This window comes from Lagenorhynchus albirostris, chromosome 1, assembly GCF_949774975.1.
Source record: "Lagenorhynchus albirostris chromosome 1, mLagAlb1.1, whole genome shotgun sequence".
Taxonomy (NCBI): Eukaryota; Metazoa; Chordata; class Mammalia; order Artiodactyla; family Delphinidae; genus Lagenorhynchus; species Lagenorhynchus albirostris.
This window is the reverse complement of record NC_083095.1, coordinates 4,337,079-4,343,905: the sequence shown is the minus strand read 5'-3', so window position 1 is coordinate 4,343,905 and position 6,827 is coordinate 4,337,079. Positions and strand designations below refer to the sequence as shown.

At 57.2% G+C, this 6,827-nt stretch overlaps 1 non-coding gene across 1 annotated transcript; it reads left to right on the top strand.

The window, feature by feature from the left end:
- Positions 1 to 209: 209 nt before the first annotated feature.
- LOC132506375 (small nucleolar RNA SNORD112) lies at positions 210 to 286 on the top strand. The gene has a single exon (XR_009535809.1). It is a non-coding gene; the product is annotated as a small nucleolar RNA SNORD112 (small nucleolar RNA).
- Positions 287 to 6,827: the final 6,541 nt, after the last annotated feature.

Here is a 6,827-nt window from a genome sequence, read left to right as displayed (position 1 = left end):
TTATAACAACACCTTAGTCGCCTGTAATCTGTACACACTGAAGTTGAGTTCACCACCTTGTTGCTGTCACTAAAGCTCCGGCGGGGCTGGCTTGTGGAAGCAGGTGTAAGTAATTGCCAAGGTCTGGATTTGGGCTCACAAGTGTTTATGACGTTATTACAAATGAATATATGAATGCATAAATTAGCAGAATAAAAGCGGGACATGCCTGGACCAATGATGAGAAAGTGTTTGTGAACAAAGGATCATGATTAATCCAGTTCTGCGCAGAATACTGAGGTCCATTAAAAGACAATAGGTCTCGGCTGTCTCATTCTTTTTAAGAGCTGTTTAATATTCCGGGGTGTGTTTGCACCATTGTTGATTAGAGCTTCCTCTATTGTTGAAAATCCCAGCTGTAAGTCTGCTGGGGTAGGCCAGTGTGAGCCTATAGATGCTTTGGTCAAAGTCCTAGTCATCGGGGTGGGTCACGGGTCCCTGTGTGCTCGTTATATTATTTAAGAAAATAAATAAGAAAGATAACATAAAATAAAAGAGGTCCTGGCATAGATAAATGAGGAGAGCATGTCACGAACCGAGGTTTTAATTAATATGATTTTGCTGAACTGACGCCTGCTAAAAGAGATCTAAGCCGTCCTGTTTTATTTTTGTTGTTGTTATTGCTAACAACAGGGAGCATTCTTGTAGCTGAATCTGTAAACACGTCCCTGACTGTTCTTTTAGTCCAGCTTCTTAGAGGTGGGATAGCTAGATTAAATGGTTTGCAGCAAAGTTTATTTTCACTGAGTGATCTTTGTAACATGCCGTTTTGACCTTGTCGCTGTCTTGCTTTAAATCCTCCATCTGACTTCCCGGAGTGTCTGGGACGTGGTCCAAGAGCCTTAGCCTGGCATGTAAGACCCTTCAGGGTCTGGCTGGAAGCTCCCCAGCCTCGTGCCCCCTCCCCATGCGCGCGCGCGCACACACACACACACACACACACACACATATGTGTGCCAGGCACACGGCAGCCCCTACCAGCTACCCTCTCCTCTCTGTGTGTGCCCTGCCTTTCACCCTTCAGGGCTCCGGCCAAGCCATCCCAGCCAGCTTCCCCTCGGAGCTTAAGACAAGGCTTGAAATGTTCGCTAGGGTGAACCCAAATTTAGAGGCACCGCTGCCCCCCAACACCTCATGCTACAGTTCAGCAAAGCATAGTCTGTGGAATCGTGATGACTCATTGACACATTTGCCTCGTCTAGGAGAACGTTTTACATTTTTCTCGAATCCGTGAAACTGGCCACATGTTAATCACCCCCTTTCCTTTGTCCCTTTCCAGTGCCCTTGGCTCCCATGTCGCCTGGATCCAACTTCCCCTAACTGAAAACCGCCTCATATTTCCCCGGGCCCATGGGCAGCTCCAGAGGACTGAGCCGTAGGCTCTGTGGCGCTGGGTGAGTCCTCAGAACACCGTCACACTGCAGATGCATACCCGGGAGGCCAGGCTGGCATCCCCACCGCCCCGGGCTGCTCTGGCCCACCCTCCTGGGTGCGCACGCCAGGCTCCCCCAGGCTCTGGAACCCTGTGTCCTGGGGTGCATGGGCTGGGGTGCTACGTCTCAGGGGTGGAGTGCCAGCGATGGGTTTTCAGAACATAATTATATCCTGGAAACGGGTGACCTGCATCTTTTGTGACCTGCTCCTTGCCAGAGAGAAAAGGGGGTTCTGGAACATGAGAGGGAGCCGTGACGTAGCATGTGACAGCAGGGCCACCAGCTGGGGTGATGGTGATGCCCTGGGGAGGGGACAAGGTTAAGAGTGGTGCCTCTACCTTTGAGACACGGTCATGTTCTAGAGAGAGCACAGGCTTTCGGGTAGAGGGGCCGCGATGCCAAGTCTGCGTCGCCCTTGGGGCAGAGGACTTCACCTGCTTATTGGGAAGCACAGGCGCACCAGCGTGTTCAGGGCTTTGGTCCCCTCTGTTTCCCTGGGGTTGGGGACGGGTAGGAAGCACCCCAGGAGGGCGGCCATCTCGAGCACAAACCTGGCTACAGGGCAGACATAGAGCTGTGTGTCTTTGGCAAATCTCCCAAGAATTTCCGTGCCTCGGTTTCCTGATATTAAAAGAAGGAATCATAATCGCCCACACAGCGTATTGAGCGGCTGAGTGAGACAACAGCACAATTAAATCACGCCGCACAGTAGCCAGTATGCAGTACCCAGCAAAACTCAGCAGCCCTTCCCATCTCATCCCGTCCGAAGTCCTTAACCCTCCGTCCAGAGACACAGGCAGCTCCTTTTCAGGGCAGAGAGACCCACAGGGGAAGACACAAAGGCCAAGAGGGCGAGTGACCAGGGGGGAACGGCTCTGCTCCTGTCGCCCCAGTGCAGACACCCTCCCGAGGGAGACGCGGGCCTTTCCTCGAACCCTGGGGGGCTGGGGAAGGGGCTGCCCCCCGCCGGCTTTAATTGGGTTCTCCTAAAAAGTTTGGCGATAGTTTATTTTATTTTTTTATAAATATATATAAAATGTCAGACTGCTCTTCAGGCAGATTTTTTAGGCTTGTATTTTATAGACTTTGGCAAGGGCAGTTCGGAAGAAACAGTGGTTACAGTCTAGAGAGGTTTATAATTCCTGGAAAAACTTCTAGCTAAACCTGACTTCTCCTAAATTTCACAGAAACTGCTCCCTGGGCCAGGCCCAGCCTAAATGAGGTTTTTGTGCAGCCTTACCTAGTGGGAGCATGACTTGCCTTTTACACAAAAGTGAACTTCCTCGGCCACCAAGCACAAAGACCCCTCTCTCCTGTATTTTCAGTTTATTTACTCTGGAGCGTGGGCTTGGTCAGACACACGTCTCACACCGGGGTGTTTCTCTGTGCTGTTAGTGGAGCTGTCCGTGCCTCTAGCATGGAGCCCCGTCCATCCCTAATGTCCTCGTGCCTGGGTGAGGTTCTGTTTGTGTCTGGGGCAAAAGGAACCATTAGTGGGAATCCCCTCTCTAGCCAGGCTGCCCCATGGCCTCTGCCCCGTTAGAGATTTGGGCAGGTGACTTTTCAAATCCACACCAAAGCTCTTTGGAACCCTTTGCTGCGACCCGGATCAGGATCCGGTATTTGCAAAATTTCGCACGTGCGTGATTTCTTCCGCCGCATCCCCCCTCCCCCGCCGCATCCCCCCTCCCCCGCCCCACCTCCATGTGATGCCGCAGAGGCTGTGACGCACTTGTAAATACTTTACCAAACATTGTCACATCGACAGTTTCAAAGCCATCTTTTAATTGATTGAAACAACAGCAACGACGGAAAACAGCCGACACCCCCCCCACACACACCCCCACCCCAGGCTCTGAGAAAGCAAACAGTTTCTCCCAGGGCTGCTCCCATCTCCTGAGCCGGCACGGCGGGGCAGCGTGTCTGTCTGTCTGTCTGTCTGCGGAGCCAGCCCGCACTCTCCACCTGCAGCACGATGCTGCCCCCCCTCGGCGGGTCAGAGCAGCTGTCGGGACCCCGAGGCTGGCAGGACTGGGACAGTTAGGCAGTTGTGGCAAGGTTGCCATCCCTGGGTACCTGGGTGCCTTTGTCGTCTTACCCGAATCTTTCTGCCCTGTGGAGGTGCATCCCTGCCCCCAAGGCTGAGCGAGGGCAGCCCGGTCATTTCAGACAAGGAACCCGGGCTGGTCCCTCAGCCAGCCTCTCTCTCTCTCTCTCTCTTTCTCTCTCTCTCTCTCTCTCTCTCTCTCTCTCTCTCTCTCTCTCACACACACACACACACACACACACACACCACACACACACACACCACACACACACACACACACACACACGTGTGTGCGCGCGCGCGCTCAGTGCCTGCGCTGGGAACAAAGACAAGAAAACTCCTTTAGAAACTGCAGAACAGAGCCTCGTCTAGTGTGGGTCCCCTGATAAAGGCCCCATCCACCCAGAGTTCCTGGGAACTGAGCCCCCATGAATGGCCCTGGAGGGCCAGCGCCCGACATCAGCGTGGGCCGCATTCATCAACATGCAGGCCCCTCGGCCCCGGCGCCGGGTGAGGGGGCTTTCACGAGTCCCCAGAGCGTCCAAGTTACGGTCCAGCAGCCGGCCGAGTCCGGGGCTGCGGCCCAGCCTCCAGAAAAGGGCCCAGGTTTTCCCATGACCGGGCCAGCCCCTCTACTCACCAGACCCCCATTACTTCTGTCCTCCCACCCCAGCCAGAAAGGCTCCCCCCAGCCCTGTGCACCAGTCTGTTGCCCCAGAGAGGACCTGGGCCAGCCTTTCCGGGCCTGGGAGCGGGGAGGGTGCTTGCCCACTCCAGGTGGGCTGGCCCTTGAGACAGGGAGTTGGCTGCAGGACAGCTCCCCCCTCCCCCGTCCACCCCACACTCACCCCCATTCTCCGCTCCTCTCCCCTCACTGCCTCATCCACACAGAAGCAATCCACTGGCCATCTCGGTGCCTTTGCCACTGAGCTCGGGGCAAGGGGCATGGGAGTGTCTGCCCATCCTTGCTCTGACCCCAGCCTGCCTTCTCCGTGGCCAGAGCCCTGCTCGGGACCTACTGCTGCAGGAGCGTCTTGAAGGCCTAGACGTGCGGGCTGCCAGCCCGGGCAGGGAGCCGTGCTGCAGCCTCCTGGCCAAGTACCGGCCTGCCTCTCTCTGCTCGGATGCCTCCCGTAACAGGGAGCTCCCTCTCTCCCCAAGCAGCCCGCGTGGGGCTCGCTTTGCCGAGCCCTCCTGCTTTCTGCATCTGCCTCCGCGGCTCCGACGCAGCCCCCTCGCCCCCTCTGTCCTCGTCTCTTTGCGGGCAGTAAGCTCCTTGTCAGTCCTCTCTTTTCCGTGCTCGGTAGCGAGCCCTCCATCCACCGTGGGATCAGGCTTGGGGTCCCCTGGCCCCATCCACACCTGTCCCGGGGCGCCTCTGCCCCTGCCCGCCCGCATCCGGGGATGGAGCCCTTTGCCCTGCTGTTCTGCACGGAGCCCAGGGGAGGGCGCGGGTCTCCCCTCCCGGGTCCAGCTGCTCTGTAGCTATCTGTTAAGTGGCTTCTGAGCCCTCTCGGTGTTTTATGGCCCCTTTGCCAGTTGCCAGGGAGAACGCTCTCTATGCAAACCCCCAGCCTTTTCCGCAGGAGCCTCTGGCTGCCGGGCCGGCCCTGGTCAGCCCGCAGCGGCGGCAACAGTGGCGGCAGGCGCCCGCGGCGGGGTTGGGGCTCCCAGGCTCCGCTCCCCGCTCTCTAGCTGGGAGACCACACAATTCCCCTTTCTTTTCAGAGCCTGGGTTTTTCCTCTGTGAAGTGGAGATGAGAGGGGCCCCCACACCGGCTCGAAGGGAGGCTAAATGAGATAAGAGTAGCCCAACACACATCAGAGAGTTCATCAGTGCTCGTGGCGTAGACCCGAAGAGGACGCACGCGTGTAAAGTGTCGCAGGAAAGAAGACAGTCTGGCCTTTGGAGACCCTGCTCCGAATACAAACAGGAACCTCACCAGGCAGAGACCCCTCTGCCGGCTCCATCGCACACATCACGTCAGCCAGAGGAAGCCTCTGGCCTGTGAGCTCACAGTAGATGCAGAAGGCGGCAGCAAAGACGTGCGAGCCCACATCTGCCTTTACTAGAGCAAGAATTCGCACTTCTGCAGCAGCACGAGGGGACCCTGGGGTAAGGCAGAAAGGCACATTTTTCCCGGCTGCTCCCTAGAAGGGTCAGCTTAGACGGCAGCGTCTGGGGATGAGAAGCCCAGTGGAGTCCAGGCACCCCACAGACCATGGGGTGCAGTCATCCTTCTGGGCACTCATTCTCCAGACCAACGCAGAGCACCTACCTTCCTGGGCCCAGACCCGACTGGAAGGCTGGACACGGAGCAGTGTCGATCGGCCGGCTTCTTGTCCTCGAAGCTCAGTCTGGGGTGGGGGGAAAGAGACAGGGAATAAGTCACTGTAAATCAAGGGATGAAGGGGGGATGAAGCAGCTGAGATCACGGAGTCCTGTGTTCTAGGGGACAAGCCCTGAGCCGGGCTGTCTACCTAGGACTTACCCCAGCAGGAACTCTGAGCACCAACCTCAAAATCCCCATTTGATTGATGAAGAAACTGAGGCAGGGAAAGACAGAGGCCCATACTCACTGTCTCTCAACTGGTGTGAGGCCGGGCTGGGATGGAACCCCAGTCCCTCCGAGGCTCCCCACCACACCCTGCTGCTGAAGACAGCTCAGCGAGGCTGTGCCGAGTGCTGGGGGGTGTGGGTGGGCAGGGGATGGATTGATTAGTTACAAGCACCTCCCAGCGGTGCCTGAGATCCCAGCTCCTCTGTGGCCCAATCCGTTTGAAGGGCAGATTCAAAATTAGGTGGTGGCACCTACGGGCAGAGGCTTATGAAAATGGCATTATTAACGTGCTGCAGGGGGGGCCCTGCCCACCTCCAGGCAGCTTGCAGATAGAGGGGGCTGGGGCTTGTTTGTGTGGACAGGGAGTTGGAGGGGAGGGAGCACATCGGGGGGCCCACCAGGGCTGCTTCCTGGGGAGGACTAGCTTTGGCGAGGATGAGGGCCTGCTGGCTGAGAGGGGCAGCCCTCTCACTCAGGAAAATGCCCAAGCTGGAGCCCCCTCTCCAGGGCAGGATCCCCTGCCCCTTCTCCGACACAGGCTAGGACGATGGGCCCCCTTGCACCTCAGTTTCCCCATCCGTGTGAGATGGAGTTGAAAACCATCGTCACTGCAGGGAGAGCTCCGGTCCCACACCTTCCCTCCAGCCCCCTACCATGGTGACAGTCCCCGGACACCTGTCTGCCTGTCTTAGAAGTACTCAACAGGAGAGTTCCGGATCCGGGGGGCAGGGAGGGAGCCACAGGGAG